Consider the following 21,978-nt stretch of genomic DNA (forward strand, 5'->3'; position numbering starts at 1 on the left):
AATGCCTGTCAATTTTGCCAAATCTGCCAACTTTCAAGATGAACAAGTTGCAGAATTTTCTAAGAATGTTGGATGCAAATGATTTGCAATCCACTTGGCAGGGTCTGTGCCAACTTTCTTGGGAACACTAGCTGCTGTGCTGCTTGTTATTCGAAGTTTTCTCTGTGTTGTCCACGAGGCACTCTTTTGGTTAACTGTAGACTGTGCAAGCAATACAGCGTCAGTAGTTGAAAGGTGCACATATTTCTCATAAGTCATGAGACATGCAGGGCACTCCATGTTGGTGTTGTGCAGTTCATGGTCTGGTAGTGTGCGCTTGTTGTGGGGATGGGACAATGGCTTGGCTGATAGTTCCGGGTATTGCAGATAGTTCCTTCAGTGCTGAACTATTCAAATGGTCCATAAGTTGCTCATCAGTATCAAATGCAAGACTTGTATTGACGGTGGATTCATTCTTCCTTTGGATATTGCTTATGCTGTCTGGAAGTACATTTTCCTGTGTTGAATGATTCCAGATGCACGCTTTATCTGTACATGAACTGGCTGTGAATCCACACTTGTTAGCTTCCACAATTTTGAAGAGAAGGCCAGCTGAATGGCTGCAGGATTTCCCCTCAGAAGCAGTACAATTACATTTCACAGTAACTATTTGCCTATTTGCTTTATTCACTGTTACTTCAACATTGTGAAAGTTGTTTATACTCTGGGAAAAGCGAATTTGACCAGCCAGTGTAATAATGTTCTTATTAACAGTTTTGTAGCAATGCTTTTATAGCTCCTACCCATCCGGAATGAAGGTAGTTAAGCCCTTCACTTATACTTCGATGATTTAAATTGGGATGATCATCGCATGCAGGTCCATTTATGTAAAAGTCATAAATATCTGAAATTAAAAAGAGTTAACGGTAATGTTTATTAATATTTTTTGAAACAATAATTGAATTTACTTACAGTGCACATGTCTTTCGTGTAAAAACGTAATAATTATTTATGAAGACTATTTGAGATAATAGATGAATTGAATTGAAATTTATGTATATTTCATGTAAAAAGGTAATACATATTTATTAAGATTTGAAAGAATAATTAAATTTACTAAAATGTACACATAAGCAGCCTCGTCCATATCACAAAATAAAAAAATATAGCGAGTTCAAAAAAATCCTGCAACTGACCATAGACATACTAGTAATTGCAAAAGATCATTCATAATTCTATTGCAAATATGATTGTGCATAGTTTTCTAAACCTATTGAAAATAAAGTAAATTGTAATCTGTAAATGACCGTGCCTTCTTTTTAAATTACCTTGAAATTCTAGCCTAGGCCACTGACGTACATCATCAGTCCACTCCATGAATTACATGTATTTGGAAAAACGCTAGGCCTGTTATACGATGAACAAAAAAAATATTGCTGATCATGACCATTTTCGTTGGCGTTCCATGACTTATCACTGATTTATAATGATAATTTGGAAAATTACATTGTGCACAATTATTTTTAAACTTTGAAGGGATTGCACAGGACTTATGAGAAAATCTTGGCCTGTTACAAGGCTTACATGAATTGCTAAAAGTACATGAAGTATTGCAAGTACTAATCATGCATGATAATGTAAAACGTCAGGCCAAAGGGCTAGGCCTACCCAGAAAATTTGCAACTTCGAATTCAGCTTGTTCAAGTTCTCTTTTTCTAAGCCTTTCTTCGCGTCATTGTCAGACATGACAGAAGCGAAACTCACCTGTGTGCAGTTGAAATGCTGGTAGCTATTCAGATACAAACCTAATCCTGGCAATACATAAATGAGCTGTACACGGCTGCACCATGTCATGACACCCAAATATTCGCACCGAGAATGCAGTTGACTGCACGGGGGGCTGACGCCACGCAAGCCCCGTCGAAGACTGAACGAATTGCGCGCTAGGACACGGACAAATTCCGCCGGGCAGTGCGCGTAAATTAATAATTTTAGTCATGTCTTGGAGGATTTTTTTATTCGTAGACATATTTTCTTGAAGCAAAAGAATTACACCATCAATGTGGTAAAGAACAACAAACTAAATAAAACATTAAGGTCTAAAATACATAATCTTGTTGTTGATCGTCTGCCACTGTGCACTTCGTTTATATCTCCCGCCATACCGATCGATAATCAGAGGTCAGCGGTCACATGCATAATGCAAAATGCGTCCCAGTAATGGTGGGAAAGAAAGAGGGCGCCCTTTCGTAAACCGCGCTTGGATTCGTCTATACACGCCACGCTGTTGTGTCATTTTGAACTTGGCGAAATCGATCCACCATACATAATTTTATATATGTTGAGTAGTCACCTAGAAATCTAAATTTGCCTTCCCGCATGTTCAAGATGTGTCACTTCAACGAAATTTGCCGTCAAGGAAGACCCACACGAAGGTGTAGAAGTTGGTTTTTAACGTTAACTGGACAAGTACCCAGCTGCCCAGGGTCATCGGGCGGCGTCAGATATTGGCCGATCACAAGACCACGTGATAAACCCAGCTTATATTTGGATTCACACTTATGATCCGGACATAAGGAGTGCCCGGAGCATCAGTGCGATACCAAATTATCCACACCATTTATCACGTGGTAAATGACATGCATCAGGAGGAGGTTGCAGGACGTCGACAACTTGCCAGATTTTACGTCGAATTTCGCTTATATGCCAATTTTGGCATAAAAGCAGATTGCAACATGTTCAAAAAAGCTTGATAGGATAAGTCTATGAGTATTTATCACACGGTAAAGCGATGTTCAGTTTTTGTCATGGAACTGGAAGGACCATTTCACTTGGTTCGAAATGGTACAAGCATGACAAGAGCGTGGCGTAGACGTAGTTGACAAGCCACGTTCACGGGTCTAGGGCTAGGCCCTGTGCAAAAAATGTGTTGTATTTTTTTACGCTATGGCAGGAAAGATTCAATCATACCCTGGACCACGTTGTGTGTACACAACCGAGTTCAACCTGGGATTGGGGGGGGGGGCACTGGGGGGGGGGGTTCTTATTGTTGATTATGTTATTTTTGTATTAGCCTCCTACTCCATGTAGGCTAGGCTTACTCCTAGGCCTAATAGAGCTCGAGTTATCCAGCCCTAAATTTTATCATTGGGTTGTCATCTAGGGCTGGAGCTATTTTTTCACGTAACCCAGCAGCGTAGGCAGGTCCCAAAATTTTGTCCCCGTTACACACTAATTGCAACTGCAACTAACCCCAAACTTGCCTGGAATAACCATTACAAAGGGTCCTTGAAGTAAAAAACGATCCACGATGAAGATTCAGCCTAAAATTGCAGTGAAAAAAGGAGGAATAACCGCTAACCTGACAATTGGTTTGTGCACAAAAAAAATTGTGTACAATGAATGGCGGTCGGTTACCAGGCACAGCGCGCTGTCAACTAGTCGTTTTTGCCGGCTGCGCTGGCTGTTGGTGCATGACGTCACGCGGAAGCGTAACACCCAATAACTGTTTCATGCACTATCGGTTGCGGTTCCAGTACCGCAGCTGTGATGCGAGTGGTAAACCTCATTAGTGCATGAAACAGTTACTGGGTGTTACGCTTCCGCGTGACGTCATGCGCCAACAGCAAGCGCAGCCGGCAAAAACGATTAGTTGACAGCGCGCTGTGACTGGTAATCGACCGCCATTCATTGTACACAATTTTTTTTGTGCTCAAACCAATTGCTGTCCTGGCCATGCCTGCAACGTTGTCACTGCTAGTGGTTTTTCCTCCTTTTTTCACTGCAATTGTAGCAGGCTGAATCTTCATCGTGGATCGTTTTTTAGTTCAAGGACCTGTGTAATGGTTATTCCAGGCAAGTTTTGGGTGCGTTGCAGTTGCCATTAGTGTGTAACGGGGACAAAATTGAACATTTTCCAAAAATTTTCGCAATTTTTCTTGGGACCTGTCTACGCTGCTGGGTTACATGAAAAAATAGCTCCAGCTCTGGATGACAACCCCATGATAACATTTAGGGCCGGGTAACTCAAGCTAGGCCTAATACTAAGCCTATATTATAATATAAAGCAGTGCAAAAATTCTTTTCTGTCATGGCCTATATACTACATGGACTAGGAGCAGGAGATCTGAGATGGTGGCCCAGTATGGAATTCTTTCCAGGAAAATAAGCCGAGGCCTATTTCTAAATTGGGCCTAGGGCCTACCATGCTTACTGAGACCAGAAATGATCAATCATGTCAATTCTCGCCCTGTGCACAAACGTTTGTGCACAGGGCGTGAATTGACATGATTGATCATTTGATCGTTGATCATTGGCCAGAAAATGGCATAGGTTGCTCCTGATGATCCTAACTTGAGTAAGTTGTAAAGGCGATTAGGCCTAGCCAACAATCATGACAAAGGTTTTTGAACTCACACTGTCAAACCGAAACTTTTTGTAAAAATTGCATTTTTACTCACCACACTGCTCACACTTCTGTCATGTCTGTCTGTCAATGTCATGTCTGTCCGGTCCAAAGCGCGCGTACAAAATAAATGTAGGCTATCGATATCGTAGCTAGAAGTCTGGTTCCTTGACCTGAAAATTTCCACTACGCCTTTCAAACGCACAGACGTCAGTCAGGGGACCACACCGGGTCCTCAATCTAAAACGAACCCAAAAAACACGCGCGCTTCGTTCGCGCCCACGTCATCATTGCACGTCTGCGAAGTTAACGATCTAGTCTGTGCACAGCTCCCATAAGTAGTGAAAAATAATGTGTAAACGTGATGTTGAGACTTAAACCAGACATCGATCCCGGCACGCAATGGTAAAAATAAAACCGTCCACGTCCAAAATTGAATATATTATAAGACAAAGATTGATAATATATTATACGATACTCTCTAGTTCAGCTAATATTATTTTTAAAAAGTCTATTCTTGGTTTTCACTGTTTGAAAATATAATAGGAAAAATGTTTAAATTGAATTATTTAACATCTTTTAGTTCCTTACCTATACCACAATCGCGAAAACGAAAGCGCGGAACCTCGTTCAAACACTTGTGCCACAATATTCCTGTTAAATTCCGGCACTGTACAATCACTGTACAAGAGTTATTAACAAACAACGCATTTTTGGCAAAATTTTAATTATAAATGTCTGAAGTTAAAGTTATAAAAATTGCACTTCGGAAATAACAGCACAAAAACGGAACTTGTGATTGAGTTTTGACTGCTGCCGTGAATTTTTATTTTTACGGGAGACTTCCGTATTATTTTCTCCGTAAAAATACGGATTTGTTTAAAGTGAAGTACAAATACGGAATTTTCTTATAAAACCCGTACAAATACGGACTTTACGTGAAAAATCCGTACAATTACGGAATTTCCCTGTTAACTCGTACAAATACGGACTTTCTCTGCCAGAACCCGTACAAATACGGTCTTTTCCCGTCAAACCCGTACAAATACGGACTTTCCCCGTCAAACCCGTACAAATGCAGACTTTTCCCGTAAAAGCCGTGCAAATACGGACTTTTCCCGTAAAATGGATTTTACGGACGAATTCCATATTATTTTGTCCGTAAAAATACGGATATTTTTAACAGTGTAGTACACTGCCAAGGGATATTACATTTTGCAACATGTATGTCAACTTTAAGATGAGCCAAAAACCAAACAAAATATATATTTAACCCTATTTCTTTACATTTTTGTGTAAACATGGTAGGGTTTAATTTTCAACCAAGTTTGTCTCAATGTCGGGTGATCCAATAGATCAAATTCAAGGTCAAAGTAAAGGTCAAAATGTCATTATACTTCAAATAACCCTGACATGAAAAACAATGGTATATTTGGACTGCTCATGATGTAACTTTCAAAAGTAATCACGATTAACAAATTTGGCTCACACATTATAAGTCCAGCGGATATGTGACAAATTATCGACGAATTGTGCACTTTTGCATTAAAGCGTGAAACTTGGCACAGATGTTTATATTCATGAGAAAAAATGTTTTAGATGTGGAGCCATCGCAAATTTACCCTTTTAGGGGCGTGGCATCCATTTAAAAAAGGGGGCGGGACTTGTCGTGCCGCAGTGAAAATGGTTTTTTCCACTTGTTACAAAAGCAGGAAACTTTACTAAGACATAATTATATAGATTATTAGTGTTTTTCATATTCGGAACCCACCACAAAAGTACCTTTTTGGGGGCGTGGCAGCCATTAAAAGAAAGGGGGGGGTACTTATTAAGCCCACATTGGAAAACATTCTGCCCATATTTCATGAACGAATAAAACGTCCCACAGACGATTATATTCATGAGAAAAAAAATCCAGATGTGGAGCCATATCGAACACATCCTTTTAGGGGCGTGGCAACCATATCAGAAAAAAAGGGGGCGGGGTTTTCATTATGCCCACCCAGGAAATATTGTTCCCACATTCATAGAGAAATGGAACTTTCCACAGACATTGATATTGTAGCGGAAAGTTTAGGGACTTATAGCTAGTTTATTTACTACGTCATTCCTATTGCAATAACGTAAATTCACTGTGTGTTGGTGACTGGGCGGAGCGTAAGAGCCCAGTGCCTGAATGCACGTATGCCATTGGTTGCCTAAGGCCCATAGGTTTAGTACATGCATATGTGTTTGTGCGGCGTATGCATGTTCACGTGAGGGCTATTCACGTGATCGCGCGGAGGAGTTGTGCTGTGGACAGCGGACGGTACGGTCGTGTATTGCTCGCGTTCTGTGTTTTGGGTAATGCTGACGCGCACTGTGTAAGGTACTGGCCCTGACTGTGCTGAAGTTACGCTGTGTGATGCTGACGCGCAGCCGTACAATGAATGTACGGTACGATGCTGACGCTAGCTTGCATGGGTAAGGCGTAAATCAGGTTAAGGCTGACAGCGTGTATTACTTACATTGGCGTGCATTGCTTACATTGGCGTGTGTTATTTACATTGGCGTGTGTTATTTACATTGGTGCGTAATACTTACTTAGGTACATTGTTTACTAAGTGTACATTGTTTACTGATTGAACGTTGCTGACTTAGCCGTGCATTGTTTACATTAGTGTACATTGTTGACTAAGCAGTGCATTGTTTACATTGGGTGCATTGTTCAAGCGTGCGCGTTGCTGCTTAGTTGAAGCTGTCAGTTAACTCCCAAGTGTAATTAAGTGACCCTGATAATTAACAACCCCATCAAAACTCAATCACTACTGCATATTTCTTGATTATTGTATAATAAAGTACGATTATATTTGTGGTGCCGACATTCCTGTTGTCCATGTGTATTTGTTGTGGTTTATTGTGCACTTAACAGTGGGTAATCACAATCATCATAATCGGCGGTATATTTCCTCCAAAACGGACCTGCTCCCTAGGCCTTGAGGTCGCTCTGAGTGGTCTCTCGTCTTGGGAAAGCTTGCGTTCGGGAAGATCAGCCACACTCTAATAGGTGTCAGACTTGGTCCCAACGAACTTAGGTTTGGCCCGGGGAGATTCCCGCCACAAATGGTGTCAGAAGTGGGATGATTATGATTGATTAAGTGATTTCTCTGCTAAGTTATTTGATTGCACATTGTGTTCTGCATTGTATTGCTAATTGTACTGTGGTTTAATCGGTTGTTTGTTGTTTGTTTTCGTGTGTGATTGTTGTGGTTGTATTCAATTATGAGCAAAGACTCGCAGGGTCAAGCGGGCACCTCAAGTGCTGAGGCCGAGGTGCAGCGACTGCGAATGGAAGCTCAATTTCTGCAGTGGGAAAAAGATCTCATTGCAAAGAAGTTGAAGGCTGCCATGGAGATGCAGTCGCGTGGTTCCCCAAATGGAGGGAACACGATCACGCCAGGTGGTAGCCGGCGTATGTTCCATCAGGTAGATACCGATGTTGAGCTGAGGTTGCCCGAAGAGACTACTGGGTATGTCTCCGGAGCAACGGGGAAACCAGAGTCAGACACAAACATGGTGACTGACGGGGCCCACAAACGTGGGAGGGAGGTGAGCTTTATGGAAAGTACGCCTCTGAAAGACTCAGGCTCAAGGATAAAACTCCGAGCAGGGTCGACGCCAATCGCCTTGGGACGCGAGAGTCAAGTCATAGATGACTTGACGCTGTTCCTGTCCTGGCAAGATGGCGTGGAACAGGGTAAGCCAAGCACTAACCCGTTCGTTTGTGATAGGGAAAAAGTAAACCCTACACAAGTGCACAGCGATCTGCTAAGTTTCGCAACTCGACCAGTCGAGGCGAAAAACAGCAGTTCAGCTGAAAGAGTGGACAGCTCGTCAGTAGGTCCTTGGCCACTGAAACGAGAGGCACGTGTCCATGGCGACTTAGGTCTGAAGGGAAGTGAAAGGCCACCAAATCGTAGGCCAAACATAACCCCTGACCGGTATGGTGGGAAAGTGCTCTGGAACGAGTACTTCTGCCATTTTGAGTCATGCCGTGAGGTAAACCAGTGGGGCAAAGACCAAGCTGCGAAGTGGTTATCCGCAAGCTTGCAAGGGGATGCTCTACGGTTGGTGGGCGACTCTGGGCAAAAGCACACGTACAGTGCGCTTGTCAAGTTGCTTGAGCGTAGGTTTGGGTCAGCTTGACAGAGTGAGAATTATCTCGTTGAGTTAAGACACCGGCGCCAAAAGCAGAAAGAGGGATTGCTCGAATTAGGGCAAGCAATCCATGAGTTAACAGTGCGAGCATACCCTGAAATACAGGAAGAAGCTCGAGAGAAGTTGGCAAAGAACCACTTCATAGATGCCGTTGACAGCCTCTCAATTAGAGAGGGCATCAATAGAGCCCGTCCAAAAACTTTGGACGAAGCAGTCCAGGCTGCCCTGGAGACTGAAAATTTTGACACGGTCGAACAGCACAGATTGCTGGACCGGCAGCCCGCCAAATTGGCGAGGGCTCTGGACTTTGGCACAGAGCGGAGGCTCGTAAATTTAGAGCAAAGTCTTAAAGAGCAGGCCAAGACATTGAAATCTGTGGCCGAGTTGGTCAAGTCATTGTCCGACCAGATCAAAGGCCAGGGTCAAGGCAAGGGCGTGTTGTCTCCCAAGACACACAAGCCCGGGAAAGCCGAACCTGGAACCTTGAAGTGTTTCAAATGTGGTGAGAAAGGGCATTTTGCCCGGGAGTGTAAGTCAGCCCCCCGGAAGACCCGCGGGAAGGCTGAAGGGTCTAGAGGGTCCAAATGCAGACTCCGTGAACCCAAGGGTGGAGAAGTGAGGTCCAAACGTGAGGATGGGCAACAAGTAATTACATGTACTCTGCCTGATCCAAGCCGTGGTCCTCAGTATGGGTTGTTTGTGGATGGGATGGTAAGCGCAACCAAGTGTCGATTCTTGATTGACACGGGGTCCACCGACACTCTTATAAGTAGTGCGGTGTATTACCAAATCCCAAAAGAGAAAAGACCCGTCTTGGAGACGGTAGACGTCCAAGTAAAACAGGTGGACGGAAGCCAGTTAGCTGTGCTTGGCATGGCTTTGGTTGAGGTGCAAGTGGGTAGGACCACGCACCAAGTGAAGGCTGTATTTGCTGAGATCAAGTACAGTGGTATCCTGGGCATGGATTTTCTCATGTCAACAGGTGGAAACATAGACTTCCAATTAAGGGAGTGGAGGCTCAATGGTGAGCGAATCAAGTGCACAAATGATGCAGGCGAGCCCTTTTTGGGTCGCGTTGTAGTTTTTAAAACTAAGGTAACCCCACCAGGTCATGAAGCTGTGGTCCCCGGCAAAATTGCTCGGAAGGGTCCCGACTTGCTCGGGCCAGCCATGGTTAGACCGGTGGAAGGTGGTGGTGACATAGCCAAGAAAGGCTTGGAGTTGGCCAGATCTCTGGTTGAGACTGAAGCCGAGGTTGTTCCGCTGCAGGTCTTCCATCCCGGAAGGGAGAAAAGAGTTGGCCTTGAGGGAACAGCAGCGAGAGTGGTCTCCCAAATTGAGGCCAGTCCAATTCATGACGAATTGAACATGAAGGCAAACACAGGGAAGGAGTTGCCCCTGTGTTCGCAAGACTTAATTGAGTGGGGTACAGCCAATGTAGAGGCTAAGTACAATGTTGATGTCCGGGAATGTCCGAAAGACTTCCAGGATGAATTGTCCAAGGTTGACCATGACATTGGTCGCACGGACGTGATCAAGCATCACATAAGCACTGGTGATGCTGGGTCGATCAAAGAGCACAGAGGCAAAAATAAGCTTCGAAATGCTGATGGGATGTCCAGACGGCCATGCAAACAGTGCGGCCGTGATGAAGAATATGAGACAACTGGTGAAGTACTCGAGGGTAAACCTCAAGGGAGTGAGTTCTTGGTTAGGGGCGTAGCTGCCCAACCAACCCTGTCACAAGTTGCTTTAAGACAAGCACAGTTGCAGGATGACACCGTGAGCTGGCTCATAAGGTTGAAAGAAGAGGGTCAAAGTCGACCAGAGTGGAAGACAATTTCCCACTATTCAGCAGTGTGCAAGACCAATGGTCGCAGTAGGGCCAGGAGGAAGTCGGCTGCTAAGAGAAGGGTTGCCCCTCATAGCAGAACCGAGTTGGAGTGCCAAAAAAACGAGTAGCAAAAAGCTTGCTCGGGCCATCGCCCATAATGGACAATGGAACCGTTGGACGTTTCATTGAAATGCCCAGCAAAATTTATAAATAGTTGTGTATAAATGTTCATGTTTTTGGTTCGAGCTCAGGAGTTCTGCATGTCGTCATCCTGTGGTAGTCGAGTGTCTTTGCCAAGCTTGGCATGGAGATGGTTAAACCGGCGAAGCAAGCCAGGAGAACCGGTCGTCTAAGGGACGAGCCTGCCCAGAGCTTCAAGGCAGCAGCGACACGACTAAAGGAGTCGACCCCATCCATGAAGAGGACTAGGACGGAGACCCGATGCATGATGGTACCACGAACCAGATGTGGCTGGATGGCAACAGAGTCGCCACCGACAGAGCACAACGGGGGGTACTACCGGCAGGTCAAGTCTAGGCGGACGAGGTGAGTCCGATGGGAGACAGACAGCGACGAGCTTCGAACAGTTCACCGTAAAATGTTGAGTTAAAGTTTTTACTAAAATTAAATGTTTATTGTCGATTAGGAAAAATTACTGAATCCAAATTATTCTGTATATTCTTTCCCTGTGAAATTTTGTGAATATTTAATAAGGTAAATTTTGGTGTTCTTGTGTACCTTTTACTGTGCACAGGAATCTTGTGAATATTTAATGAGCTTTGAAATCAGCCCCCCTTCTTATGTTTTATATCGAATTATAAACAAAAAGTTAAGTCTTATGTTTTCTATTGATTTATAAAGAAAAAGTTAAATCTTATGTTTTCTATTGAACTTTAAAACCTTATGTTTTATATTGAATGATAAAGAGGAAGTTGAGGTATAGGAACACTTTCCTTTTATTTCTATTATGGTTATGGAGTATGAGGCCATACCCCACCATGCTCGGGCCTATGTAGCGGAAAGTTTAGGGACTTATAGCTAGTTTATTTACTACGTCATTCCTATTGCAATAACGTAAATTCACTGTGTGTTGGTGACTGGGCGGAGCGTAAGAGCCCAGTGGCTGAATGCACGTACGCCATTGGTTGCCTAAGGCCCATAGGTTTAGTACATGCATATGTGTTTGTGCGGCGTATGCATGTTCACGTGAGGGCTATTCACGTGATCGCGCGGAGGAGTTGTGCTGTGGACAGCGGACGGTACGGTCGTGTATTGCTCGCGTTCTGTGTTTTGGGTAATGCTGACGCGCACTGTGTAAGGCGCTGGCCCTGACTGTGCTGAAGTTACGCTGTGTGATGCTGACGCGCAGCCGTACAAGTGAATGTACAGTACGATGCTGACGCTAGCTTGCATGGGTAAGGCGTAAATCAGGTTAAGGCTGACAGCGTGTATTACTTACATTGGCGTGCATTGCTTACATTGGCGTGTGTTATTTACATTGGCGTGTGTTATTTACATTGGTGCGTAATACTTACTTAGGTACATTGTTTACTAAGTGTACATTGTTTACTGAGTGAACGTTGCTGACTTAGCCGTGCATTGTTTACATTAGTGTACATTGTTGACTAAGCAGTGCATTGTTTACATTGGGTGCATTGTTCAAGCGTGCGCGTTGCTGCTTAGTTGAAGCTGTCAGTTAACTCCCAAGTGTAATTAAGTGACCCTGATAATTAACAACCCCATCAAAACTCAATCACTACTGCATATTTCTTGATTATTGTATAATAAAGTACGATTATATTTGTGGTGCCGAAATTCCTGTTGTCCATGTGTATTTGTTGTGGTTTATTGTGCACTTAACAGTGGGTAATCACAATCATCATAATCGGCGGTATATTTCCTCCAAAACGGACCTGCTCCCTAGGCCTTGAGGTCGCTCTGAGTGGTCTCTCGTCTTGGGAAAGCTTGCGTTCGGGAAGATCAGCTACACTCTAATAGGTGTCAGACTTGGTCCCAACGAACTTAGGTTTGGCCCGGGGAGATTCCCGCCACAATATTCATGAGAGAAACAATTCCAGATTCGGGAGATCGCAGGTTCAAACCCCACCCCAGTCAATTTCGTTGTTCAATTCTTAAAATCTTATAATAGTAATGATAATAATAACCGTATTTATAAAGCGCCTTTTCCAAAGGATACAAAGCGCTGGGGGAGAATGCAACCAAAGACAGGTAAAGGAAGTATATGAATATATGAGACCCAGTTTGTAGCACCTTTGTGCGTAACACACCTTGTCAGTTTACTGTTGTAGTTTGTTTAAAAAAAAGATTTGACAAAATGTTTCAAATTATATAGTATTAAGAAGTCCTCTTTTCTTTAATTTACATTTGTGCTCTTCTTAAAACCCTACCCAAGTGGCCTTTGGCCTTTTGATGAACTTCAAACAAATATAAACACCGAAGGCTTCCTGTGTTACTGTCGCCATATATTTTCGAAGGTTTACACTTGTGATCTTCTGGGGCTGCTTTAGGCCTGCTCTGCCATAAACAGTAGTGATGCTTTCATAGCCTCTCACAACTCCAAGCCCACCTAAATATGAGTCAATGGGATAAATACATGTAGCTATATTATCAACATCAACGCATTTTTTTCAGTATTACATTTGGCCCCAGTTATAGTTATAGTCCGACTCCCGCGCGCGCCTTCCTTGACAACATACTGGTACCCTTCAGCGTTTATGCCACACTAACGTTGCACTACTACCGCCTAATAGTCAGAGCAGCTTACGTAAGTTGTGTTAATGTCACAAGGACTTGCTCATATTTGCTCTTATTTATCAACTTCCTAAAATGTTTAATAGTCACAAACATCTTGGAGTCAATACCCAATTTTCTCTCTGGGGTAATAATACACTTTTCCTGCTTGACATCTTTTATGCATTATGGTTTAGCTGATAATTTCATCGGGGTGTTGCCAACATTGAGTACTTAATAGTGGACATGTCAGCCACCACTGAAAATATGTAACGATAAATGTGCCCAGCTATGTTTGTCAGTTAAAAAAAATATCAGATGGTGCACCAACCCTACTAGAATCAATGATGTATGCCTGTTCATTGTGAATTGGTTATGAAATTGGCAATAAAAATGTATTTCAACCCCATTACACTAGAGGTTTGTTGATCTCTTTGGTGAGTATACATGTATGTGGTTCTGAGAAGAACTGGCCACATTTACTCGACATTTCAAACAGTATGCTCTATCCATCTTCAGTCTCCTGAATGCAAACAGAGCATACATATGTTTGATATATGTTGAGTAAATCTGGTTCTTCTCAGAGCCACAATACATGTAACCATAACAGAGATTAAACACATTGTGCATCCATAAACCTCTAACTAGTGTATATTGTCTTTCCACCAAGCAAATGTTAAATCTTTTTAAACCCTATTATCACACTTCAACATGTACTTAAAAAATACCTCTTTTTTTGCATGTAGTCTCAAGTCGTATACAAGTCGGCCCAACTGGGATGCAGCAAGTATCTCCGACATAAATCAGTATCTGACGCCTCTTGAACGCCACCTAATGCAGGAATTGGATATGGTGTATACACGTGGTAAACGCAGGAGGAAAGTACCCATTCTGATTCCGGCAGAGACCAAGGCAGCGATGGATCAGCTGACAACTCGTCGTGATGTTTGTGGGGTACCCAAAGATAATCCATACTTCTTTGCTCGACCTGGCTGTAACACCAACCTACGAGCCTGTGATAGTCTGCGAGAACTCACTAAGGAAGCCAATTTGCAGAAACCGCATCTAATTTGCACCACAAAAATGCGGAAGTATACAGCGACAGTCAGCCAGATCCTCAACCTCAAGGACTCTCAGTTGGATTGGTTAGCAGACCATCTTGGACAACAGCATCAATGTTCACAGAGACTACTATCGTCTCTCTGCACCCACTATCGAACTGACAAAAGTAGCCAAACTTATGTTGGCCATTGACAGTGGCAATGTAGGGAAGTTTGTGGGGAAGTCCCTGGACGAAATAGATCTTGATGGTGAGTGTCATATATTCAAGCTTTAGAGGTTGTAGTCAGTAGCCTAATGTTACCCCTTGCAGGGTCTTCATCAGGGTCTTGAATTTAGCCTCTGATGAAGACCCTGCACCTGATACTGTCATGCCACCGACCTCAACTTTGCATTCATTTTTTGCAACAGCTGATAACTAGAATTGCTCATTAAGTTTTCAATCATTTTAGATACATGTGGAGCTTAGACAATTTAAGATTTACCTAGTGATCAGAATGCGTATCTCCTACTTTTCTCCTAATTATCCCCAAGTAAATATAAAATAACAGCTGCATTCCATCATTGGAAAGTTGCAAACAAACCTGTCAGTAAATTTTGACTAAATTCATAGTACATGTACACAAGCTTTGTTTTCCTGATAATTGATTTAATTCGTCATTGCCGCGTCACTTGATGTTGTGTATGCCACATGATTGATATTAGTGTTGACACTCAAAGTTATGAATTGTTCCGTATTTGTCCATGCCCAGTCATACATGTAGCTGCAGGTGTTTTGATGCAATCTAGCATGCATATTTTATGCATAAGTTTTTGAATATATTTTGTAAACTTATTAGTCTGGGTTTTTTTGTACACTATTTTGCTTACAGACATTCCTGTGCCAGATATGGATTCAGACACCGAAGAAGCGCAAGGTACATATTTCCGTTACAACCGTTTCTAATATTGAATGCCCAGAACCATTATTTGTGTTTGGAAATGGGTGATGTTCTTGCATTATTGATTCACTTCTTGCTAAATTGCTTTGCCAAGAACTACCAAGTGTAAATAGCCGGTTCAGGAATTGAATTAATGCTTGGCTCATCACTGCAGTGAACATACATACATGTGCAAATAATTGTGTATATGGGCTCAAACTAACGACGTCCCATTGTGTCTTTGTGTTTAACATTATAAATACATACCTCTTTAGTTTTTGTACACAGTGCCCTACTGAGAAAAATCCCCTTTTGCTGTATACATGCATAATGTACATGACTGTTTGTTTGTTTTTCTTTGGGTGTATTACTGGTTTTCCTCCAGAAATGTTGGTATAATGCAACAGCCCAGCACAAAGGAAGAAGCAACTCATTACCGCAACATCTGCTGTCAAAAAGATTTGCAGACCAACATAGTGCAAACAATTTACAAATGTGCATGTAATACAACTAAAATGTAATTGTTTTCTGCTGATGCACAATTGTTAATCTGTTGCTGTATAATCCAGTCGGTACTTCCGAAGCAGCAGCAGGGTCCACAACGCACACCAGGAAGAAACGACGCACTGGCGATGTGACAGATGTCCGTGCCTCTGCAGTGTGTACCCCGATGCAGTCTCCAGAACCAGGTCCCAGGCCAACGGGAAAGTCCAATGGTTGGTTTAACTCATTCTCGCTACTGTATTTGAGTACTGGTGCTACACTTTAAAGGGGGTAGAATACGTAAAGGCTCAAGACACAGAAAATTGCAAAAAGCTTATCTTTTTGAAAGCTACCGTACTGCAGGCCTGTTTAAAACCATCTCACAAAATACTGATTTGTGACATATGTTAATTTAGTCGCAAACTAGTAATTTCAGATCAAAGTGATCTAATGCACTAGATTATTTCTTGTTTTACAAACAAATTTGGATAGACCTAAGTGGTCACTCACAACGACAATGACGAATTGCAGTACCTGAGTGGAACTCAAATAACAACGGAATCTGTGTTTGATGGAAGCAAATCGAACAGCATGCTGGGGGTTACTGCTGTGTACAAGACAATGTAATGGATTGTTTGATACGCAACTTTGCAGATAATACCAAAACTACCAAAACTACCAAAACAGGAAGGTGTGGCTAATGATATATCTTCTAAAACACATTAAAACATTTTGCTTTGCTGTATAATATATATTTGCTTTGTCGGTACTTCCAAAGCAGCAGCAGGGTCCACAGCACACACCAGGAAGAAACAACGCACTGGAGATGTGACAGATGTCCGTGCCTCTGCAGTGTCCAGCCCGATGCAGTGTCCAGAACCAGGTCCCAGGCCAACAGGAAAGTCCAATGGTTGGTTTAACTCATTTTCCTTATATCATTTGAGCAATAAGGCAGATTGCAGTAACCAGTTTCAACCCAGTCTATACATGTATATATCGAGATGGTCAAATAGCTAGCAGTCTATGAGACCATTGAAATAGCAAAACTATTAAAGGCTACAATTTAAATGTGGAATGTGAACATTGGATTATTCAATCCTTGCACACAAATGGCGTATTTTATGCAGTGAACAAAACTAGCAAAAGCCATCTGTTTATTAAAGCCACTTTGTGTTGTGTAATCTTGCCCGAGTTCTCAGTTGCAGTGTGCATTGATTTTTCTTTCAGGCACTGCCCCCAAATCTCGAAGGCCATGGAGCAAATCCGAAACTTCGGCTGTTTGGACAGGACTACACGAGATAATAAAGTGTCACAGAGTTCCTGGTAAAAGTGAGTGTGAAGCATGCATGGAAAAAATGCATCCTGCTCTCAATCAGCGGTCGTGGAGGGATGTTAAGTACAAGGTGAAAACTATTCTATGTGGCATCAAACGGGACAAAGAAAAGAACTAAAACATTCATAGAGTTGCATAGTTTATCCTTGTTGCAGTTGAAAAATGTTAACTTTAACATTTATTCTACATTACAGCAAATGTCCCTATTTTATACATGTATCAAATAGGATCATCTCTGTCCATATTTTGCAGGCTGCACTTGATTGAAGTGCAAACACAGACTGTTATTGTCCATTTATGCATGGCATGAGGATGAAGGAACAAATTATGATGTTGGAATACCCAGTGAAAGTTTTTTATATGGGTACATGTTTTTTTCTTATTTTTGTGTAAGCCATATCGTGTCAAAAATTTTACTTTGCTTTGGTGTACCAATTAAAATGTTACGACTTTCATTTAGAAGATGAAGTGGACAACCAATAGATACTGCAGGTGTTAAGAGTTTAATATGGGCGTTTGTAAAACAAAGAAATTGAAGTTGATTTCCATAGTGAAAAGTTAATAATTGTAACATCTCGATGCATTTCTTGGTGGAACATTTACTGTAAGAAATGGCAAAATCTTTTCTTGATGGTGAAGTAATTTCTTACTGTGGCCATTTTCAAACATGGCAGTGCTGCAACAGGGCTGTTTCTAGGCCTAGTCGCTATGACTGTATCCAAATCTATAGCTTAAAGTAAACGTTACCTGCTGCCAATGTTACATAGAATTTGGACCTTAGTCCAGTACACAGAGAATTGGACTCCATGCAGACACACTGGCAATTAATGTGCAAAACAGAACCGATACCGACCCAACTCGAAACTGACCGGGTCAGGTCGTGTCGGTTTTTCCATCATTTCAGTAGTGTCGTGTCGTTTTGTCCATCATTTCAGTCGGGTCAGGTTGGTTTTTCCATCATTTCAGTCGGGTCGTGTCGGTTTTTCCATCATTTCAGTCGAGTCGTGTCGGTTTTTCCATCATTTCAGTCGGGTCGTGTCGGTTTTTCCATCATTTCAGTCGGGTCGTGTCGGTTTTTCCATCATTTCAGTCGGGTCGTGTCGGTTTTTCCATCATTTCAGTCGGGTCGTGTCGGTTTTTCCATCATTTCAGTCGGGTCGTGTCGGTTTTTCCATCATTTCAGTGGGGTCGTGTCCGTCTTTCCATCATTTCAGTCGGGTCAGGTCAGTTTTTCCATCATTTCAGTCGGGTCGGGGTCGGTTTTCCATCATTTCAGTCGAGTAAGGTCGGTTTTTCCATCATTTCAGTCGGGTCAGGTCGGTTTTTCCATTATATCAGTCGGGTAGGGTCGGTTTTTCCATCACTTCATTCGGGTCGTGTCGGTTTTTCCATCATATCAGTCGGGTAGGGTCGGTTTTTCCATCATTTCAGTCGGGTCGTGTCGGTTTTTCCATCATTTCAGTCGGGTCGGGTCAGTTTTTCCATCATTTCAGTCGGGTTGTGTCGGTTTTTCCATCATTTCAGTCGTTTCGGTTCGGTTTTGCTTTGGGATTTTTGGTTCGGGTCGGGTCAGGTAAGCTATGTTGTGAATAAAAGAAATAAACCGAAAATAACTGGAAAAAAAAAACGAGCGGGAAATTCACGTGGTGTATTTACTGTTTTTATAGCTTTAGATTAAAACAGCCAAATTTACGTGTTGGTAACGGTATGATATGAAAAAAAGACTCCAGTGAAAATCGGACCCATTTTCCCTATTATTGGTTAAACCCTCTCACGTGCTGGTCACTCTCCTAATTATCCTGATCATCACTTAATTAAGCATGCGTAATACTACCAATGAGGCCGTATTTCAAAGAGTCTTAAATTTATGCTACACCGGCACATCAAAAGAGAAAAAGAACAGTAGACTGGAAACGCGCACACAAAAAAATACATTGTAATTCTTTACATACCATGGGATGGTAAGTTAAACAGGTAACGGACGTTCCTTGATTGATCAATATTCATGCAATACTGGTATAATTTCAGGCACAAAATGGACACAATATTCGTGAAATTTAGGATGATTTGCCCGAGCTAGACATTCGGGTTCGGTTGCATTTTTCTCGGTTTGGGTCGGTTTTTCCCAGAATTTGTGTCTAGTCGAATTGGGTTGGAGAGTTCAGATCGGTGCGGTTCGGATTCGGTTTACATTTTTACTGTTTCTGGTCGGTTTCGCCTAGTCAACCCAATTCGATGCACATCATTACTGGCAAGGGTCTTTCAGAAGGTATTTCAGAACACCAAGATGTTTTAAACATCATCATGCTAAAGTATAGGAAATATTGATGGTATTGTCCAAACTGGAAATGTATGTTTCTTCCTGGTGTTTATTTAGCACTGTATACTAGGTGCTTTCCGAAAAACAGTAATTAAACACAATTGTAGGCATTCTCAGCCAGGATTTGAACCCATATTGTCCTGCCTACTTGTACAGACCGAGGATACCAGTACCAGTGTCAAGTAGCCAATTCAAATCCTATATGGGGCATTGCAACCAATGTAATAAGTGAGGGAACTTGAGCGAGTTTAATCTTATGTTTCGTTGATTGCGATACCCTATATAGGATTCTTCACCAGTAAGCGGAAGCTTGTGGGTTTGAATCCTGCCTGCGATATACAGCGTGTCCCAAAAAATGTCCCTCTCATAGACCACAGAATAATTACCAAAATCAAGTTTTATACTCCATTAACTTTACATATTTAGAAAGCCCACTTAATTTTGTAGTTCCTGTGAAAATTTCAAAGGTCTCGCTTCATTGGTTTTGAATACACAGGCTCTCATGTACCAGCAGTGCTTTCCGGCCTATTCCAAGTTTGATAAAAAGAAATGCACACTACAGACATACCATACCTTATTCCATGCTTCACTTTTATTTCAAAAACTGTGTTCTTGTTTTTGTTATTAAGTAACTAAAGTCAAGTTCCTTTACTTTTTTAAATGAAAACTAATCAAAGTTGCAGTTCCACTGGTCGTGTTTGCTTTCACAGGGTGTGTTCCACTTATGGTTTGTCCTTCAATGTCCAGCTTTCAAACCTTTATTGTCCTCCTGCACGTCCTTTCCACCTGATTTCCATTCAGGTTTATGCATTGATGCGCCCTATTGCAGAAAATGTAGCACTGCAAACTTGGAATGGGCTGAAAAGCACTGCTGTTACATAATACACTGTGTATTGAAAACCAATGAAGCGAGACCAATGAAATTTTCACAGAAGTTACAAAATTATATGGGCTTCAAAATCTGAACACTAAATTGAGAATAATACTTGAATTTAGCAGTCTATCAGAGGGACATTTTTTTTGGGACACCCTGCATATATGTTTTTTTATCGTAGCTGTATTTCTGTATGTAGTAAAACAAATTTGGCATTTCTAAAATTGCATTTTTAAACTTACATTTTTACTGCAATAACTAATTCTTTTGTTTGAATCATTGTTTGTGGAAATATTACATTTGCAAGGCATTGGACCACCACCAAATACAAACACGCTTATTAGAGATACTTAGTACAAATAAAACTGTCGCACTAGACAAAAATATATCTGCACAAAAGATTGTCATTTCATGAGGAAAATGTCAAAATAACAAAAAAAATACATACTGGCTTAAGGAAAAAATATTAACAATTACAAATGTATTACGACATAACAACTCATGAAATGGAAACTCATTAGTAAGTAGGGCTGTGCATCGGAACCGGGTACTCGGGTACCCGACCGTTGATGTCAGGAACCGATTCCAGATTATGGAATCGAGTACCCGTTTTCAATTTTATGTAAACTACGTATTAATTTTTCAGATGATGAAGGCAAAAGGTTTTGAATGTCATTTGATCGGAATTTTCAAAATGAAAATTTCAAAATTTTGTATTTTCATTTGATTTTTCACTGTTTTCATTTGTATTTATTAAAGAGTTTCTTGTACAAGGCCACAAAAATAGTTATGTTTCCGATTCATTATTACATGGTATTAGAAAATGTGTAGGTAGGGAATTTCTTTTGCACACAGCTTACGTGTAGTCGAGGTTTAAAGGTTAAATGTAGTAGGGGCCTAATTTATGTTGTGGGTGGGTGGTTTTTTTTTTGGGGGGGGGGGCTTTTTTCCTGAAAAAAATAGCCCCGAGGCTGTTCGAATAGGGTAGGTCGGGTAAATCGGAAGCAAAACTTTTTTTTGGGCCGAGCATAAGGTTTCGTGTTTTTAAGGTTTTCACTGTTGCATTTATTAAAGATTTTCTTGTACAAGCATAGTTTTTGTACTTTTAAGGTTTTCAATGTTTCATTTATTAAAGAGTTTCTTGTACAAGCATAGTTTTGTACTTTTAAGGTTTTCAATGTTTCATTTATTAAAGAGTTTATTGTACCATGGAGGAATTCCTCCATGCTTGTACAAGCATAGTTTTTGTACTTAAGGTTTTCAATGTTTCATTTATTAAAGAGTTTCTTGTTCAACCACAGTTTTGTTTACTCGGTACTTTGTGGGGTATTTTGTGTTTTTGAAACACTGATAATCCTTGTGGGGAATAATTGAGGACCCCATATTCATGGCCCACAAGGAGCAATTGTACTTACATCGGTACCCCACAATCTGGTACCCCATATATGCCTTCGTGTAAGTATAGGTGGGTGTGCGTGCGTGCGTGATGCATATGGTGTGAATAAGCAACGGACCCAAAAATCATATAAAAAGACAGCTTTAGTCTGCATGGCTTCCTGGATGAATACAACTCTTTTCTACGATTCAAGTCCAGCTGGAACCGGGACTGAACACGCTGAACTTAAGTTAAAGCCACTTTTATCATCTGTGTTTTACCCTGTAATTTCACTCCATAATCAAAAACCTGCCCTATCTCCACAAAATAATTTCTTCAAGTTCGTTACATTGAAACTGTAAGGCAGTTGGCAAGTCTAGAAACTAAAAAGTGGAATTTGTTTTCTTTCAGGATTTTGTTTTCATTCGGATTTTTGTTTTCCTTCAGT

At 41.6% G+C, this 21,978-nt stretch overlaps 1 pseudogene; it reads right to left on the reverse strand.

Annotated features, from left to right (window-relative positions):
* Nucleotides 1-295: 295 nt before the first annotated feature.
* Nucleotides 296-4,481, reverse strand: LOC119733677 (annotated as a pseudogene).
* Between the last annotated feature and the right edge of the window lie 17,497 nt (nucleotides 4,482-21,978).

This window comes from Patiria miniata, unplaced genomic scaffold (genome assembly GCF_015706575.1).
Source record: "Patiria miniata isolate m_02_andy unplaced genomic scaffold, ASM1570657v1 HiC_scaffold_26, whole genome shotgun sequence".
NCBI classification, from domain to species: Eukaryota; Metazoa; Echinodermata; class Asteroidea; order Valvatida; family Asterinidae; genus Patiria; species Patiria miniata.